Below are 21047 nucleotides of genomic sequence, written 5' to 3'. Positions count from 1 at the left end.
TTGTGGGTTAGGCCAAAATATGTCGCAGTTAGCATTGTCACTCTATTGTTTTACAATCAGATTTATTCTACAAATAAATTCTATTTTTCGAGAGAGCTAAACCTAGGTTTCTAGTTCATAGAGAGAATTAATTTTCTCCAATAATTTTTTATTGTACGAAATTGGTTCATGAATTTAGAGCTCACTCTTTAAACAAACTGATGTTCGAGAATAGTAGAGAAGATGTGTTAGTGGAAAGGTGGGAAGCGACCAAGTTCGCTATGCCCAAAACACATGTACTAATTTGGTAAAGATTTATTGCTATAAATAACATGAAGGCTTGATTGTAGAAATTTTTAATTTTTCATTGTACAACTAATCCTTTTTCTAAACCAATATTTTCCAACATGATAGCCTTATTCGTGACCAGTCTCCTAAGAACAAACCTTCCATGAGCCAAGACGATTAATCTACTAAGTATATGTTGGATTCCACTAACGACGACTTCAGAGATGATCTTATAGAAGGTCTTACAAAGACTTGTATGCCTAAATTGATTCATCGTAAACTAGATTTTAGAAATTAGCTGAATAAGAGTCTGTTAAGCCTATTAGCTTTGATTTATCAATTTTTTAATATAACAATATTTAAGATAAAATTTTCATATTAATTCTTATGCCATTCATGTTGGAAAACAAAATCAATATCTTAGAAAATATTTCCAACTCCAAAGCAAATTCAATAACACTTGCCTAAATTGATTTTACTCATATGTTATCAAAAGTTCACCAAATACCTTTAAACATATTTTAAACTCATTTTGGACATTCTGATACAGTAAGATTGATACCTAATGAATGGGATCAAACCTATAGCAAGTTAGTAGCCAAATAAGAATTTGAAAGATGGAGGGACCAATCCCCCTTATGAAGGGATCGATTCTCGTGCCTAACGAACACTTTTTCTATATTACTTTAAAATATGGTTTTTGTATTTCCAACAATTATTTTTCATCCCTTACAACTCTAAATTGTAAAAAATGAGTGTTTTGGAATACACCTCAAGAACACTTTAAAAATAAAGAAAAATACATCCAAGCAACAAATCAAGACTCACCTATTAAAGCTTTCATTGCACAAATATTTGTGAGAGCTTTCATTGTTATGCATTTGTATTAGTTTTATACCATTTTTTAGAGAGCTAAACTCAACAAAGACTTACCTATCACAACTTCATAATTTGTTTGTTCAAATTTTATCTTTGTATTAATTAGTAGAGAACTTAAAGTTTTTTAGTAGAAAACTTTAAGGGGTTAGAGGATTACTAGTTGAGCCATAAAAATTAGAAAGATCCTAGTTTAGCCTTAAAAATTAAGGGGAATATTTCCGTCTTAGCCTAAGTAAAAGATAATGATTGTAAATGTTATACCTTGTCTTTCAAAGGTATCGATTCAAGTTAGTGAATTGGAAAAATCCTCGGCAAGCAAGGTAAGGGAATAGAGATAGGCAATTGGGGTTGAACTACTATAAATAATTGCATTTGATCTTTCCATCATTTCTCTCACCTTAGTATTTTATAAAATTACCATTTCACCCTCTTTTGGTAAAATCCTCACTGAGGCTTAACAAAACTCATCCAAGTAGACTTGTTCAAGAGTCGAGCTACATGCCTAAGCGTGAAAGCTATGCCGAAACATGGGAGGGTTTAAACAAAAGTACAAGGCTTGAAAAATGGGCTTGGGCACAAAAATGCCCATTTAAAATATGGGATAGGTTTAAGCTTCAATATTCAATGCCTGAGATCGACCTAGCTCGGCCCATTATATACTTTTGTAATATATTTTTATTTTTATTATATATATGATGTAATTTATATCACATAAAATTAAATATATAATAATATAATACCATGTAAACATTAAAAATATGTTAATTTGTTTATATTTAAAATTTTAAATATTAAATCAATATAAATATATATTTTTTAAAAATATATATATGGAATGAGCTTAAAATCAGTTTGGATTAGTCATATAGAAATATGGACAAACTTGAGCAGAATTTTAGGTTGAATTGGGCTTAAGCAAACATAAAGTGCACTAATATCATACATAAGTCCAACCTGAACTCAACCTGACCCATGAGTGCCTTTACATCTAAGAGTTTCCAATAATTACAAGTCTTAAGGATCATATTGCATACCTTCACCTTAACCTAATTCTAACATCTTTGAAAGAAAAATGGGTGAAGAAGGCCTTTTGTATAGGTTGAATAGCTAAATAGCCTTGGTGATCTTTACATTAGTGATTGGCATAATTAGCTCTACTTATCTTTTTCGGGTAAATGCCAAACCACTATGTTGACAAAGTTGTGCCAACACTCCATTTCTTTACCTTAGATGAAAGCATTAAGGAAATGCAGTTGCTTGATGGATTTGATACCTCTCCTATAAAAAACTAAGTACCTATTTCTATTATCAAGGCCCAAAATTCTACTATGGTTTCTATGAGCCATTATAGTGGTGTGGAAACATTAGGTACTGACTTACCCTCGTTGGTGTAACACCCCTAACCCTTATCCGCCCCTGAAATAGGGTTACAAAGCATTATTAGACTTTTCAGATTATATATGAACATTCTAGATTATTTAACATACATATTAGAAACTAATCATAATATCTCATATTGTCCCTTATATGAGCCCTCGAGGCCCAAAATACATATTAGAAATGAATCGGGACTAAACTAAAAACTCATGAAATTTTTCACAAAACTTTAAAATTTTCCTTAGGTGCTGGGGACACACGCCCATGTGGCCAGGCTATGTGAGCATTCGATGTGGAGCACACGGTCATGTCCCAGCCCGTGTCCATGCCCATGTAACTCTCTGACTTGGGTCACACGGCCAAGCCACATGCTTGTGTGCTAGGTCGTGTGAGCATACTGACTTGTAAAATTAAGGTGCATGGGTCACACGGCCAAGCCACACACCTGTGTGCTTGGCCGTGTAAAAATACCTAGGCATTCTGCTTCTCAATTTTAAAGATGCAAGGGACACATGGCCAAACCACACGCCTATGTGCTAGGCCGTGTGTCACACACGGCTGAGACACACACCCGTGTCTCTGCCTGTGTGGACAAAAATAGGCCATTTTAAGGCCACATTTCTCACTCATATTTGATTTCAACCTAAACACTTCAAATTTTATACTCATAGACCATAACAAGACCTTCAATACACTCAATCATATATCAAGCATGATAAAACTACACACACATATATACACTACACCAATATTGACTTTTAGCGACGTTTTTCGCGGCGTTTGAATAAGAGACACCACTAAAGATGGAGCATTAACGACGCTACTAAAAAACGTTGCTAAAGATCGAGCATTCGCGGCGCATTTAAAAAAACACCACTATAGACCGGTCATTGAAAGCGCCGCAAATAATTAAGCAGAACGCCGTCGTTTAACTTTGACCTGTAGTGGCACTAGCGACGTTTATCTGGAAACGCCAGTAAAGATCTAGCATTTGCGGCGCTTATCAAAAAATGCCACTAATGCTCCGCAAATAATTAAACAGAACTCCGTCGTTTAACTTTGACCTGTAGTGGCACTAGCGGCGTTTATCTGGAAACGCCGGTAAAGATCTAGCATTTGCGGCTCTTATCAAAAAACGCCACTAATGCTCCACAAATAATTAAGCAGAACGTCGTCGTTTAACTTTGACCTGTAGTGGCACTAGCGGCGTTTATCTGGAAACGTCGGTAAAGATCTAACATTTGCGGCGCTTACTAAAAAACGCCACTAATGCTCAGCAAATAATTAAGCAGAACACCGTCGTTTAACTTTGACCTGTAGTGGCACTAGTGGCGTTTATCTAGAAATGCCACTAATGCTCCGTAAATAATTAAGCAAAACGCCGTCGTTTAACTTTAACTTGCAGTGGCACTAGCGACACTTTATAATAAACGCCGCTGTAGGTTGAGAATTAGTGGCACTTTTTGGAAAAATGCCACAAATAAAAACATTTTATTTTAGGGTTTAGTGTTTAGTATGTGAGGTTTAATGTCTATAGTTTAGGGTTTTAAGGTTTATGATATAATGTTTATTATATTTTGATTAGTATTTTGAATTTGGGTTTATGGTTTAATTTACAGCTTGTGGTTTGGAGTTAATTATTTTATAGTTAAGGTTTTAATTACTATTCATGGTTTAACAGGTTAGGCTATTATGGTTTAAGGGTTAGGGTTATAGATAAAATAATAAAAAATCAATTTATTTTAGTTTTTAGGTAAGCAATAAGATTCATTTTCAATTTACTTTAGTGTTTACGGTTTATGGTGTAGGTTTATGGTTCAGTGTTTATGGTGTACGTTTTCAATTTACATGTTAAGTGTTTAGGGGTGAGGGCTTAGAGTTTAGGGGTTATAGGCTTAGGGTCTAGGGGTTAGTGGCTTAAGGTTATGGGTTTAAGGGTTTAGGGTTTAGGGTTAAAGTATAGGGTATAAAAGTTTAAGTTTATGTGCTTAGGGTTTAAGGAGTTATTGGATCTTCTTATATAGTGTTTACGATTTAGGGTGTACATTTACGGTTTAAAGATTAGGGTTTAGGTTATAGTTTTAAGAGTTTAGGGTTTACGGTTTATGGTATATATTTATGGTTAAGTGTTTAGGGTTTAGGGATTAGGAGATTAGGGTGTAATGGCTGAGGGCTTATGGTTTAGGGTTTAAATTTTATATTTAGGGTTTAGCTAAAAACATAGGAAAATATATGTTAAAGATGAAAAATTTTAAAATACAATTATTTTAAATAATTTTAAAATAATTTTAAGGTTGAGCAATAGTGGCGTTTTCGCCCAAAACGCCACAGAAAGTTAAACAATAGTGGCATTTTTTCGTGTAAACGCTGCAAAAATAAATTAAAATAGTGCTTAACGGTGCCGTTTTATCTGCGTTTCTTAGTGGCGTTTTTACTTAAACGCCACAAAAGGGCATGTTTTAGTGGCGTTTGCTCTATAAATGCCGCAATTATGTTTTAATTGTTTTCTAAACGTTGTCGTTTATATCTGTGAATTTAACTGTGTTAGTGGTGCTTTTTATAAACGCCGCAAATTTTAAGTAAAATCACTCTAAACGACGTAGTTTACTTAGCCCCGATTTTCCTTAGTTCCCCCCAACTCAGATTTCCCCAAATTGATTTCCCTAATTTCCCATTTCATATTCTCCCGGGATTTTTACCTAAATATTACAAAAAAAATAAAAAAAATAACCAAAATATTATGTTTTTTTATTTACGAAAATATTAAAAAACAAAAAATAGAAAAAAAAGCCTGCGTGATGTGACAGGCCACTGATAGGCGGCGCCGATGGTGCCATTCCCATGGGCGGCACTGCCCATATAATGGTCCCCACGGCTGGTAGGTGGGGGGAAGAGAATGAGAGGGAAAGAAGAAGAAAGAAAGAAAGAAAAAGAAAGAAAAGGAAAGGAGAGGAAAGAAAGAAAAAGAAGGAAAGAAAAGGAAAGGAGAAGAAGAAGAAAGAAAGAAAAAGAAGGAAAGAAAAGGAAAAGAGAAGAGAAAAAAAAAAGAAGGAGAAGAGGGAAAGAAAAAAAGGTAATTTTTTTATTAATTTAAATTTTTTGTAATTTTTGTGTGTATAAAATTTATGTTATGTACATTGTACGTGTTTTATTATTTTATTTAGCATATATATTTTATGAAATTTATTTAGCATGAAAAAATTCATGGTATGTATATTGTATGTTGATTAGGAATTTATTTTTATGAAATTTATTTCGGATGTTGTAATTAATTTTTTTAGAAAAATAGCATTAAAAATAAAATGATAAAAAAATATAATTAAGAAAACATAAAATACGAGAAGAAAAAAAACGGAAATTGTATATTCACCGAAAATAATAAAATCCGAAAAAAATGGTATATTTAATAAATTTCAAATATAATGCACTGAAATAATGTAAAATTATAAAATTAGAAATTATGATATCTTTTAAAGTAATAAAATGCAGATAAAAAAACGAACAAATGGCCGAAGTAAGAGTGTTTTACTAACATTTTTAAAAATTCAGAAATAATTAATACAAATATTTCTAACAAAATGTACTGAAATAATATAAAATAATAAAATATGAAAATAATATATTTTCATTGGAAGTAATAAAACTGGAGAAAATAATACGAGCAAAGGGCAGGAATAAGGGTTTTCTTTACACTAAATTAATTTAAAAAACACATTAAATTAATAAATTTCAAACACAATGCACTGAAATAATATAAAATTATAAAATTAGAAATTATGATATTTTTTAAAGTAATAAAATGCGGAGAAAAAAATACGAACAAATGGCTGAAGTAAAGAGTGTTTTACTAACTTTTTTAAAAATTCGGAAAAAATTAATAGAAAAATTTCAAACAAAATGTACTGAAATAATATAAAATAATAAAATACGAAAATAATATATTTTTTTGGAAGTAATAAAATTCAAAAAAATAATACGAGCAAAGGGCAGGAATAAGGGTTGGGTTTTTTTTACACTAAATTAATTTAAAAAATACACTAAATTAATAAAGAAATAACATAATGCACTGAAATAATGTAAAATTATAAAATTAGAAATTATGATATTTTTTTAAAGTAATAAAATGCCGAGAGAAAAATACGAACAAATGGCCGTAGTAAAGAGTGTTTTACTAACTTTTTTTTTTCAACTTGTAAGAATTGCAATGGATCCATTGATTAAACCCGGTAGACACATATCTGATGTGGCTAATGAGGCGGTATGATTTTATTATTTGTTAATCACATGTTCTATTTATTTAAAAAGGATATACGTAATATATAGAAATAAATCATGTTATCGTAATAATTTTTTTGTAATTTAACTGGATCAGGACTAGTACCGAGTAATAAAGGGTCGTGTGAATGGTTTAAAGAAAGCTCCAGATGCACGATTGGTGCCGTACTTGGAACAAGCCGGTTTTGGGACAGCAGCATTGATTCGAACCTCCGATTTGCGCTATGATTTATTATCTGCGCTAGTGGAGCGGTGGCGCATGGAGACCCACACTTTTCATTTTCCGTGTGGGGAGTGCACGGTGACCTTAGAGGATGTTGCGATGCAGCTTGGGCTCCCAATTGACGAGAGGCCCGTAATGGGAGTATCTTCATTTACCGATCCGGCTGCAATTTGTTATTAGCTCCTAGGAGACTCGCCAAGGGACTAGGAGTCAAATTTTACGGGATTAAAATTTACATGGCTAAAAGCCAAATTTGGACAATTATCTGCGACTACCACTGAAGGTGAGTTGATGTGCGCTGCTCAAGCGTACATCATGCATATCATAGGGGGAGTACTCATGCCCGATGCAAACAACAACAACATGCATTTGATGTACTTACCCGTATTAGTTGATTTGTCCAGTGTTCACTCGTATAGCTGGGGCTCCGCTGTTCTAGTAGTGTTGTATCGGGAGCTTTGTCGGATGACAAACTCGGATGTTGTAAACATGGGAGGATGCCTCACATTGCTTCAGTCCTGGGCGCTCTATCGGATGCCATTTTTGGCGTCGGTTAGTCACCAACCGTATGTTTATCCACTAGTGAACAAGTGATAAAATATAACTTATTATTATTTGTAGTCATAGTATATTGATTAATGTTACTAACCCTAAACCCTATATTATTCTTTTGTAGGTAGAGTGCTCGTCCGGGTATCGGGAGGTCGCACACTGTCCCGATATACCGACTCATGCTAGAACAGCATGCCTAGGAAGGGGTAAACTGCTATTCTAATATGCATAGCATCTTACTTTCTATATCTTACTCACACGTTATGGCTAATTATTACCATGTTATTAATCGTGCAGTTTATATGGATGCCATACAGTAGGCCGGAAATTACAGACGTGGTACCCTCGTCTGCATACGTTCATTCCCACATACGCCTACGAGTTTGAACTCTTTGGATCCTACCCAGCCCGTCTGACCCGTATCCACAGCATCATGGGACTCCTTCCGGTTCAAGTTCGTCGGTGCTGAACGAGCCACAGGATTTTTCCTCTATGTTTGCCACACCCCCACCTGCACAGAATGATGATGTTGGTCGTCGCGAACACCCAGAACGTGACTGTCGACCTCCGAATAGGTATACCCCTAGGACCACACCATCGAACCATCAATTTTAGGGGTTTAATGCACTTTTTGTACATTACGAAGTTTGTATTCTTTTTGTATAAATTTAATATTTCTAATTTAATCTTTGCTTACTTCTGAACTTTTTTGTATAAATTTAATTATTCTATTTTTGCATTATATTAAAGCTGAATTTAAGGTTAAATGCCTCAATTTTCTATATAATTTTAATAATTCCAAATGTGCACATGGTATTTTATAACTTAATTTGGATACAATTTAAGCATAAGCATAAGCTGAATAATAAAAATTATTTCAAATGAATTATATTTTTTATAACACTATACAATAAAAATTTTACATCATTAGGTCAATTCCGACCCGATCCGGACGACTGTCCAACATAAAAGTTCCGATGAGGGCATTTATTCCGACTATGACCACTTAACCTACATAATCCACAACGCTTACAGTTAGATTTCTCCCTAATGTCCATTTCATTACGGATTCTGCTTGATTGCGGACGACCTTTTGGATTCCTCCGTAGCCCTCTGTCTGGGATAAGCTCGAAAGTCGTCGGAGGCACCTCCCATGTAGATAGGTCAGGCAGGACGGGGAACTCATTTTCCCAGACATGCAATGTGCGCTCGAGCGTGTACACATCATCGACATATTGTTCAACATTAAGGTTGACTTTAGCACACACTGCCACGACATGTGCACATGGATAATGAAGTGTGTCGAACCTCCTGCACTCTCACCGTCTGTTCTGGATATCAACTCCATAGGACCTAGTTGGTATACCAAGTCGACGACTGATGGTCTCAGTAACTCTCAACGTTTCCAGTCACCGTGAATATATTTCTACATTCATTGACCTCGCCATCTGACGGTTTGCAACCATTGCATCCCTGACATGTTCGACAAACACGTGTCCTGCCTCCATCTGATCGACTTGTTGCTGACCTATTCTTAGCATCAAGGTAGCCAGCCTGTAGAAAGTAGCAGAAAAGACAAATGCAACCGGAAGATAACGTGTTTTCAACAAGACAGCGTTGATCCCCTCGACTAAGTTTGTGGTCATTTGGCCATAACGAAAGCCCTTGTCAAAACATTGAGCCCATTGCCACGGCTCCATTGTGCCCAACCATTGTCGGAAAGATGTGTTTGTCTGCCCCTCCATGTCACTCTCAAGTCGGATCATTCTTTGGCGAAAAATGTGGGGCTCTACCTCGTACGCTGCATTCATATTTAAAAAAATTAAGTTCTAGTAACTTGATAGCATAAAGCATTACAACTTATATTGAAAATATAAGGTTATCATTTACCCATTGCCACAACTTGTCTCTTCCAGTCTGCATTCTTATAATCTTTGTGGAAGTTAGCCATAATGTGACGGATGCAGTAAACGGATCTCCATGGCACACTGGAACGCCTAATTGCTGCAATTAAACCTTTCTCTCTATTGGAGATGATGCAAATGTTATCATTGTTAATAACATACCTCCACAGGTTAGTGAGGAAGAATTCCCAAGACTCCAAGTTTTCTTTATCTACTATGGCAAATGCTATTGGGAGCACGTTTCTATTTCTGTCTTGAGCAACCGCAAGGAGTAGGATCTGTGTATATTTTTCATATAGCCAGGTCTCATCCACCTGCACAAATGGCTTGTAGTGGGGAAATGCCCGCACACATGGATCAAAGGTCTAGAACATCCGATGGAAAATCCTTTTTGCCGGCTGTAACTGGTCGTCCGGGCCGTAATAAGGCCTTTTCTGTAACTCAATCACAGTCCCCAGTATGTACTCCCGCATAGCAGCTATCCATCCTTGTAGCTCATTATACGACGAATCGTAATCCCCATACAGTTGTTCCATTGCCATCTGTTTAGCTATCCATGCCTTTCGATATGATACTCGATACTGGAATCGTGCTTGCATTTCGGTAATCAGTACCAAAACTTTAATGGTCGGCATGTCCTTCACCATTGACATGATACACATACAGATAGTTTTCGAATCAAGTTTTCCATGATCTTCTGTCATGCGTGTTGATGTGCATGTATGAGGACCAACAAATTTTTGTATCTCCCACATCTGAGAACTTTTAATGAATGCAGCTCGTACCCTCCAATTGCAGCCTTCCGCTGCGTTCCAACACTCCTCAATATATATTGTCGGAGTAGACACTATGACTTTATAATCCACTGATATGTTCATGCTGTATCGTTTAATAGCAAATACGCATTCTTTTTTACAGCTGAATCTCTAGCCTATGAATAACTCATCATGATCAGAATTTATGGCCAGCCCGTGAGGATGAACTATTTCAGGGTACTCCGGGAACTTAGCTACATACGCTGCGTCGGGGTCTATGAGCGACATGTGTGGCCCAGGATTATTGTGTATCAAAATACGTCGCATCTGCTCCCTGACCGAAGAAGCGTTAATGTTTCCATCGTTGTTGACATCTTCATCATCAATATCATCAGGTACATCGTCCACATTGGGATCACTGTTACTATCGACCTCTTCATCTCAATGATCGCTACCACCTTTTTCTTCACCACCAACCACATCAATATAGGGTGTAATATTCAGATCGATACCGATCCCACCCATAGTCGATTCACTATCAACGTATGATATTAGAGCCACCATCCACGGTTCTTGAGCTCTGTGTTCTTCATCGGATGCATTGACATCTTCATTTTGCTCCATACCGGCTAACTCAGCAAATAAGTGAATCGGTGCATTCTTGTCACTCTCATTCCCACAGTAAAGAGTGATCATTGTCTCCACGTCTTCATCGTCTACAACTTCCATTTCGGTGAATTTGACCTGATTTGTCGAAACTAGAAACTTGTAGAAAATTTTTGATATCCTTCTCCCATAACGTCTAAGAATTTTTGCATTAATCCTTGCCTTCATTTCATCCAACGAGACATTTCTATTAAATCTCATTGCTATTTGTTGCCGACATTCAAATACACATCCAACACTTGTTGTCAAGATGACTCCATCGAAATAAACGCATACAAAAAACTTATCATCCATCTTCAATATTCAATCTGTCAACAAATAAACAAAATCTCAAAAAAATCTCCAACAGTAAATAAATTACTTAAATAACAAAAATTAATGTTTCAATATGCAATTTTTCATCCTTAAGCTCATAGTTTTTCAGTTATCATTTTGTAAATGAACATCGTTTAACCACTAATCCTAATAACTAACACAATAAAAATAATAATAGTTTTATACTCAAAATAATAGTAACTAACAATAATAATTAGGGTTTTACTAAAAATAATAACTAACCATAATAATAATACTAGTTTTTTACTAACAATGATACTAAGTAACATCTAAACCCTAAAAACTAATAATAATAATACTAACTAAAACTATCAATTTCAGTTTTTATTAATCTTAATAACTAAACTAACAACAAAAAATAATAAAAATTATACAAAAAAACATAACAACAATATCAATTATTTTTAAAAAAGTACTTTTTTTCCTCTTCTCTTTCTCTCTTTTTCCAGCACATCCTCTTTCTCTTATTTTTCTTTTTATTTTTCTCCTTCAGCTGGACGGATCTCGTGTTTATAACATGAGTGGTGCCGCCCATGGGAATGGCACCAAAGGTGCCACCTATCAGTCTCTTGTCACATCACGCAGGCTTTTTTTTCTTTCTGTTTTTTGTTTTGTTTTTTTGTAATATTTTCGTAAATAAAATATATATATAATATTTTGGTTATTTTTTATTTTTTTTTGTAATATTTAGGTAAAAATCCCATATTCTCCCAATTTCCCCGATTTCAAATCCCCAATTTCGCAATTCCTTTTTCCCCAATTTCCTCGATATCATTTCCCCAAATTCCGAACTGAGGTGTCCAACGCGGGTGCCGTCGCAGTCGTCTCCACTTCGGCTTCCTCTGTCGCCCGCGTCCTCCCTTTGCAAAAATCATTTGACGGTCAGTTTCGCCATTTGCAAAATTGAATTTTTTTGTTAGATTTAGGTTTTGGCATTTTCTTTATCCTATTCTGCTTTGTTAAAATTGTTTGCAATTTGGTTGGCATTTTTGTTAAAATTTGTTCCGACATTGCACTATTTTCCGTTCTCCTATTCTGTTGTTTTCTTCTTTCTTGTTCATGTGGAGTATGCGGAAATTGGGTTTCAATTATTTTGTTCTTTTCTTGATTTTGTTCCCAATCTGTTGCTGTTGGGGTAATTTAATTTTGGTGGTGTTCGTGGGTGTTGTTTGGGTGATAACTTTGGTGGTGTTCGTGGGTGATAATTCGGTTCTTATGTAGTCGAGGTTAAGGTTATTTAATTTTGCTTTCTATTTGCAAGCTGGTTTAGGTAAATATTTGCTATCAGTCTATGTGTGTATCTATTGTACTGAGTTTATGAATGGTACTTTGTTTTCTTACAGGGTCTTGGTTTGTGGAAACATTTAAGTTATCAGCATTAGTTGGCAGATAACAATATTGTTCCAGTGCAGGTTGCAGTTCTTTGCCAAGGTGCGTTATCCTTTTTAATACCCGGTACAGACTCGAGATAATGGTTGTTTTTCATTCCTATTTTCCAGATATTGTAGAATTACAGAAATCGAATATTTTTATAAAGACAATCTTCAAAGGGTTTTGCTTATAATGGTTGCATTAATATTCATTTAACATGTTTGTTTTTCCCCCTTCGTAAAGGTATTTGCTTTTGTTTTTTTTTCCGATCACATTCAAAGATTTAAACCAAATCTTTTCACTATAATTTCATTTTTAGTTTCAAAGTTTAATTATTTCATTTTTTTATTAACAGCATTGAAATATTCATTTTGATATTTTTTTAATAATGCTGTATGATTTAAAATTTGCCGTCTACTAATCTGCTGCCTTGTGTTTTCCGCTGTAACTGGCATCCAGTTTGGTATGTATTTTTATTCATATTGAGATTCGACGTCCTTCATAAATCAAAGACAATATAGCAGCCATACACTAAGTAAATATAATGTTGACTAAAATAGAACCAAATTCATAAATTGTAGTGGGATTTCGATTATAATTTTTTTTATTTAACAAATTGGGAGTTAATGATTATACGTTAGTTAAAAATTACGAAACCAATTTAAAATATAACGTTATCACGTGTCCGACCATCACCATTGCTGTTAATTACGGCATAAAATACTGCATAAGATTCTAAGGACCCAAATATAATAAATAATTTATTTACATAATCTTATAAATGTGTAAATAATATTAACATTTCTCAAGTAAAAAATTTGTCAAGTAATTCATTTCCAAAATCTCGATTTTAAATGTGTAAATAATATTAACATTTGGTTAAATGGGACCAAACTTTACATAACTATTTGTAGGTTTTCCTTCTTAATTATTTACCTTTTTCTTTATTTTATGCTATTTTAATCATGAAAAATATATTGTTTACCTCTCTTTTATTTTTAATTACAGCACCTAATTTCATGTATTTAAAGTTATATGTTATATATTTTATTTAATTTTAATCACGGAAAACCTCTTCAATATTTTTTATTTATTTTAAAGTTCAAATTTACATAACTTACATAATTTACTATTCACATTGCATAAATTACATAATTTCAATGTAATACATACATATTTATGTTTTCCTTCTTCTGTATCTTCTATTTATTTTATGCTATTTTAATAACGAAAAATATTTACATAACTTCGCTTAATAAACTTACATAATTTAAAGATAAAATTTCATAACTTACATAATTTATATAACTTACATAATTCAAACATCAAATATTTTAACTTACATAATTTACATAAATTACATAATACATAACTTACATAATTTAAAGATCAAATTTCATAACTTACATAATTTACATAACTTACATAATTTAAAAATCAAATTTCATAACTTACATAAGTTACAAGACTTACATAATTTAAAGATCAAATTTCTTAACTTACATAATTTACATAACTTACATAATTTAAAGATCAAATTTCATAAATTATATAATTTACATAACTTACATAAACTTACATAATACATAACTTACATAATACATAACTGACATAATACATTACTTACATAACTTCCATAATACACGAATTACATAAATTACATAATTCACAACTTACATAACTTACATAATACAGAACTTACATAACTTACATAACTTACATAATACACAACTTACATTACTAACATAATACATAACTTACATACATAAATATATATCACATATATCATAACTTACATAACTTATTTATACCTATAAATAAATAACTTACTTGTGTAATTTTTTGTCAACTTTAGACTTCAATAATTAAGAAATGGACCGGTCTTGGATGAACTTGTGTAATACTGCTCGTGGAATTAAGCAAGATCAAATTGGTTTTACAATGGTGAACTTTGCTTGATTGATTCACACAGGACAACAACTGATAGATGAGCCGTATGTATTCTCATCTCAAGTCAAACAATTTTTTTACTCAATGGATTTCAAGAGCGTATTCACTTTTACAAGAGTGTTCATACCTAAAAAGCGGGTATCTATCAAATAGATTGTTTGCTCAAAAAGGTATACAAATAGATAGTTTTTTATGTGTATTGCAGATAAAATGCCTAGAAAAAAAATGCGAGATCTAAGCATTGTTCAAAATGCTCCAAACTCGGTAGAAACAAATAGTGAACAACAGACAGCTATTGGATCTTCGAATGTTCCGATTACACCTGAGGATCCTACAGAAGTTTAAAGTAATTTTACATTTAATTTACATGCGTGTTGACTTATAATTGATTTATTTTTCAAATTCTTATATTATAATATACCATTTTCAGCTGAAAATGGTGGGACGCGCAGAGGTCGAGGACGTACGCTATTTAGAGATTTATACGAGTTAGATCCAGTCGAGCATGTCCAAGTATCCAGAAACAGTTTTGGTCAGCCTGTTGAATCAGAAGCTCGACTTTTAGCAGGATACTTGGGAATTTTAGCACGAAATGCAAATATGTTGCCTATCAACTACGAGTCATGGCATCAAATGCCCGATAGTAACAAAAACCAAGCCCTCCATAATATTAAGGTAACAAAATGTTTATGTCATCTGTAATACTTGGGTTTAAGTTTCATTTATATTTACTTTCTTAACTTGTGTTTTTTTGTAGGCGAGGTTTGCTTTAGAGGTCTCGGATACTTATGTAAAGAAGGCATTGGGAAAAAGATGTAGAGACCATAAAAGTACTTTATAGAAAGATTATTATAAGACAAAAACAACTTTCAAAGAGAAATTGCAAAATGTCCTGCCGGGTATGCTGAGGTACCAATGGGAAGATGCGGTTAGATTTTGGCATTCGAAGAAAGACGAGGTATGACGTACTTCTAAACTCTTGTAATTATTTTGGTTTATAGTATTTACTATTTACATACTAATAATATATAACGTAGGATCGTGAACGAGTTAGAAAAAGCAGCAGGCAGAAACAAAAATTCACTCACACAACCGGGTCGAAAAGTTTTGCTTGTGTAGCTGAGGCCGATGTATTTTTAATTTTTTAATATTGTCAAATATGTATTACTTTCCATTAAATAATATTTTTACTACTATATTGTAGGAATTGTCGTCCGGTCAAAAAGTTAGACGCCTTCAACTTTTTGAAATTACACATAGGAAGAAAGATGGATCTCCTATGACTCCTGAAGCTGCAGAAATTATGGTATGTTTACTTAATACGATTTGACTTGTTTTAGTTATTTATAGTATTTATTTTTTAATGGTTTAATTTATTGCTTGTAATGAAACTATTGTTAAGTTATGTTACATTTATTTTTTAATATATATTGCGTTCCTAACTATGTGATTTATTTATTAGGAAAAACTAAAGGATAAAAAGGCGGAGTATGAAGCGATTGCTTCCAATGATAGTTCTATTCATCTTGAAGACATTGATAACCAGATTATTACTGAAGTTTTGGGTCCTGAAAGGTATGGTCGGGTTCGATTTCAAGGATCTTTTGTTAACCCAACCCAATATTTTAGATCCAGCTCACAGCAATACATGCCTTCGGGGAGATAGGCTCAAGCTGAAGTTCAGAGGTTAAAAGACCAGATGGCTCAGATGCAAGCGACCACAGTTGAGGTTCAAAGGAAATATGAAGAACTCCAGCTACAACTTAAAGCAGAGGCGGCAGCGAGGGAAGCAGAGCAGAGCAGAAAGTACGACGAACTCTAACGGCAGCTTCAATATATGATGAAGATGTTTCAACAGTCGTAACATCCGCCGTCATAGTGTATTGTATAAAAAATTTTATCATTTTAACTTTTAACATTTTTGTAAAAATAATATGAATTATATTTTATTTATTGATATTTATATTATTTTATTCGTTTAATTTGAAATATTATATAGATTTATTGCTTTTGACTGGTTTAGATTTGGTTGCTTTTGATTTGTTGCTACAGGAGGGCTGAAAATATGAAAAATTTTATTTTACAAAAATCCCAAAATAGTGGCGTTTATAGAAAAAGCACCGCTAAAAGTCACCAAACAATAGAAGCGTTTATAGAAAAAGCGCCACTAAAAGTCATGATCTATAGCGGCGTTTGTGATAAAAGCGCTGCTAAAAGTCATGATCTATAGCGGCGTTTGTAATAAAAGCGCCGCTAAAAGTCATGACCTTTAGCGACGTTTGTGGGATAAGCGCCGCTAAAGAACATGACCTTTAGCGGCATTTATAGAAATGCCGCAAACCTTAGCGACGTTTATAGAAACGCCGCAAACCTTAGCGACGTTGTCAATAGCGGCGTTTTTTCGGCGCTTGTATAAGCGCCGCAAATACTTTTAGTGGCGCTAAAAAGAGCCGCTAAAAGACTAAAAAACGCCGCTAAAAACCTGTTTTGGTATGGTGATAAGTTGATTGGAAATATAAACAAAATATAATTCAGAATATTTAAACTAACCAATTTTACTGAAAATCATTCCAACCCTATACATGCCATATAAACTATAATGTACGTAACAAAAACTACTGAAACAAGTTGGATAGTGTGGTTTGATGTGTTGATCCGACCTTCCGACCTCACGAAAATCTACAAGAACATTAAACAACACAAGTAAACTTAATGAAACTTAGTAAGTTCGATGGCTTAAACATAAATCTTACCGAATATACTATAATACATCAATTTAAATAAATTCATTCAATACAATTTCCCTGTCAATCACAACTTCAATCAATAAATACTTTTATTTTAGATCAATACCAAAAATAACAATAAGTCTTCCAAAATCAATTTCATATGTTACTTACCAAATCTTACCGAATCAGAAAACGACTTATGGATATGAGTACATCGTTTCTAGAAGCCTAAAGGCTGAATAGAAACGCATAAGTGCTAAACAGAAACTCATAAGGGTTAAACGGAAGCTCATAAGAGCTGAACGGAAACCTATAAGGGTTAAACAGAAGCTTAAAAGAGCTAAACAGAAACCCATTAGGGTTGAACGGAAACTCATATGAGTTAGAGAGCTAAACAGAAAGTAAACACAAAATTTCACAACAAATGCTGAACATCGGTTTACTTGGGTAATTTGCCGTCAATTCTTCCTTTGCTGTCTTTCTCCACACAACGAATGTACTCAATCTCGTGTTACACTTATACCGAATGCTCACTTCAAATTTATAATTTAATAATATTCCATTTTCAATAATATACTAAAATACATACTATCATTCACCAATTCAGTATAATTAATAAAATTTAACCATACGAACTTACCTGGGCTAAATTGTAAGATTTGTGGAAATTTAGGGACTATTATGCTAATTTCCCTTTTTCACGAGTATCTACGAGCTCTTGATCTAAAATATAAAATTATTCATTCATTAGCATATATTTCAGTTCTAATTCACTTCACAATTAATACCCCTCAATTTTTGAAATTACATAATTACCCCAATTTTTATAACTTTTGCAATTTAGTCCCCTTTCTAATTAGTCTATCAAATGAACTAATTTTTCTCAATTGATAATTTATCTAAATATTCTAGGCTACCTTACAGCCCTTGATACATAGAAATTTAATATCAAACCCTAATTCTTTAATTCTTCACAATTTAGTCTTAAAATCAATATCTAACAAAACCACTTATTAAAATCATCAGACAACAAAATTAAAACTCTAAATCCATGTTATTTCATCAAAAACATCCAGTATTCATCAATAGTAACTTTCAAAATTTCCAATAAAATAAAAAACTAATGAAATAGCCAGTTGGACCTAATTGTAAAAGTTTTAAAAACACAAAAATTGCAAGAAAAAGGCAAGAATTAAACTCACATGAAGCTAAAATATGAAAACCAACTTTGAGAGCTCTTCAATGGTGTTTTTGGATAGAAAATTGGAGAATAAATGGTCTAGAAACTTTTAGATTTTTCAATTTAATATTTAAATTTCATTTATTTCCAATTTTTCCCTTATATCACATGATTTTTTTTTTCACACTTATGCTGCCATTCCACTTGGCATATTTTTCCTTTTAGTCCTTTATTATTTACCATTTATGCTATTTAATCACTTTAGCAAGTTTTGCACTTTTTCAATTTAGTTCTTTTTAATTAATTAACTATCAAAATGTTAAAATTTTCTAACGAAACTTTAATACTACCTTAAAGATACTCCGTAAATATTTATAAAAATATTTATGGCTCGGTTTATAAAATTAAGGTCTTGATACCTCATTTTCTAAACCTTTTAACCTAATAAATCCTTATAAAACACAAATTACTAATTCAAAAATCTTCCTAAAACCACATTTGACTTGTAAATGCTAAATAATAAAATTTACGAGCTTACTCATTGGAATTGGTGACCTCGAATCACTATTTTTGTTACCACTGAAAATCAAGTTGTTACAGTTGGTCTAGTTAAGTTACTAATTTAAGGGCCCCAAATATCTCATTCCTATTTGAGTGTTTTTAGATACTCTTGGTAAGCTAATTTTGGAGGGATTGAAGGAGCTGATTTGGGTTGCAAACGAACTTTCTTTTAATGCCTCCCAATCTAACAAGACTACATTTCTTTTTGTGGAACACATAATGAGAAATTGTTGGGTTCCAACCATGGAGGTGTTTAATGAAATCCTCGATATATGAGTGAACAGTGGGTTATGAGTTTTACAAAATGATCAAGAATCAACAAGAACCTAGGGTGATAGAGCTAAATCTTTTAGAAACGAAAGGGTTCATTACAAGTTTGATATATGGGGTTGGATAAATTAAGCAAGACTAGGCAATGACCAAACCTAGTCTTAGGAAGGTAAGTAAACAGTGGCATATCCAGGGGGGTTGGCAGGGGCCCTGACCCCCTCTAAAATGATTTTTTTTTCATGTAGGCCCATTTATTGTTTATAAAAATTTTAAATTAGTAACGGTAAAATTGCACATTGTCCTCCAAAAATGACAAAAAATTGATTTAATCCTTTAAAAGTTATAAAGATATAGGCTATTAAAATTATAAAATTACATTTTTACTATCGTAAAAATATACAATTGAATTCTGACTCCAAATTTTTTTTCTCGCTTTGCCCTTGTGAGTGAAGCTTTTAGGCAAGGTGTCATCTAATACGAGTTTGCAAAAACATAATAAAATCTTTCTTGAATTAAATAACTACGGTTTCAAAGGTTAGTCCAAGTGAACCTCATGCCTTTAAAACCAATATCTATCACGTTACACTTTTTAAGGCATTCATTAAAGAAACATAAATGGTAGCTAGAATCAGGAGCCCTACATTTCTTGCTACCCTTGGATAAAACCTCATTGAAATCACCAATCATAACCCCAGGCAAGTGGTGAGTTCTAGCAACATTACTTAGGTATTCCCATAGCAATTTACATTCTTTAAACCTAGAGCTAGTATAAATAGTGGAAGAAAAAAAAACATGATTTATAGAAGAATGTAACAAGTGTAGGTGCCGCAGAGTGTATTGATATAAATCATGTTTGATCTTAACAACATCCAAATGCCAACTTAATAATCAACGGTGGTAGTATCTTTCCAAGCATAAAAAATGAATCTTGTTGATAACTAAACGAGCATGTTTTTGATGAACCCCCATTTTAATAATAACCATAAGATAAGAGTTATGAAGCCTAACCAAATCCTTAGTAGTCCGAATGAAAGCTGGATGTCCAACACCTTTATATTTTTAGATGGGCACTGATATGAGTTTAGTGGATGGAGTAATCGAAAATCTCTCAAACCTTTCTACTCTCCATGTCGGAGGTGGTTCAGTTGCAGGTATCATAGTAGTTCTTCTCCCTCGCATGATGAGATGACTTGTGCACATCTTGAGCCGCTTCCACCACCATTGTCGTTAGTGTCAAGTTCTTCAACTGAACCGCCAATGATATGTTGTATGATGATATGGCTCGCGTACACTTTATTTTTTGTATGTTAAAACTGAGTAAGTTTTATAAAATAAAATAAAATAAAAAATTCCCTTGACGTTAGTTGACTTATAAGATTTAAACTCAACCATGTGGGAACCATATACAATTAGAGTTGTCTATATGTCGAGTTGGGTCAAGTAAAAAATTTACATCCATTTTCTAGATTTGGGTTCATCTTGGCTCAAAAAATGGGTCTAAAATTTTGCCCAAGCGTGGACCAAATAAAAATGCTAAAACCCAAGCTTGACCCGACCCTTTCGTAGAAATAGATTTAAAAAAAAAACTTAAATAACACTAAAATAAGTACAACTTAGCAAGCAAATACCTCTAAAATAATAACAAATTTAACAATAAAATAAGATTTATACAATATCCAAATAATAACAATAAATTAATAGCAATATAATAGTAAAATAATAACAAAACAATAAAACAACAGCGACAAAATA

The 21047-nt window shown here is 33.2% G+C and overlaps 1 long non-coding RNA gene across 1 annotated transcript; it reads left to right on the top strand.

Moving 5' to 3' along the window:
• The first annotated feature begins 11908 nt into the window (after window positions 1-11908).
• Window positions 11909-14901, top strand: LOC107915174 (uncharacterized). Its single transcript, XR_001689215.2, has 3 exons — window positions 11909-12115; window positions 12578-12665; window positions 14461-14901. It is a non-coding gene; the product is annotated as an uncharacterized lncRNA (long non-coding RNA).
• The last annotated feature ends 6146 nt before the right edge of the window (window positions 14902-21047 follow it).

Source organism: Gossypium hirsutum, chromosome D10 (assembly GCF_007990345.1).
Source record: "Gossypium hirsutum isolate 1008001.06 chromosome D10, Gossypium_hirsutum_v2.1, whole genome shotgun sequence".
Taxonomy (NCBI): Eukaryota; Viridiplantae; Streptophyta; class Magnoliopsida; order Malvales; family Malvaceae; genus Gossypium; species Gossypium hirsutum.
The sequence above is the reverse complement of the archived record's forward strand: the minus strand, read 5'-3'. Positions and strand labels throughout refer to the sequence as shown.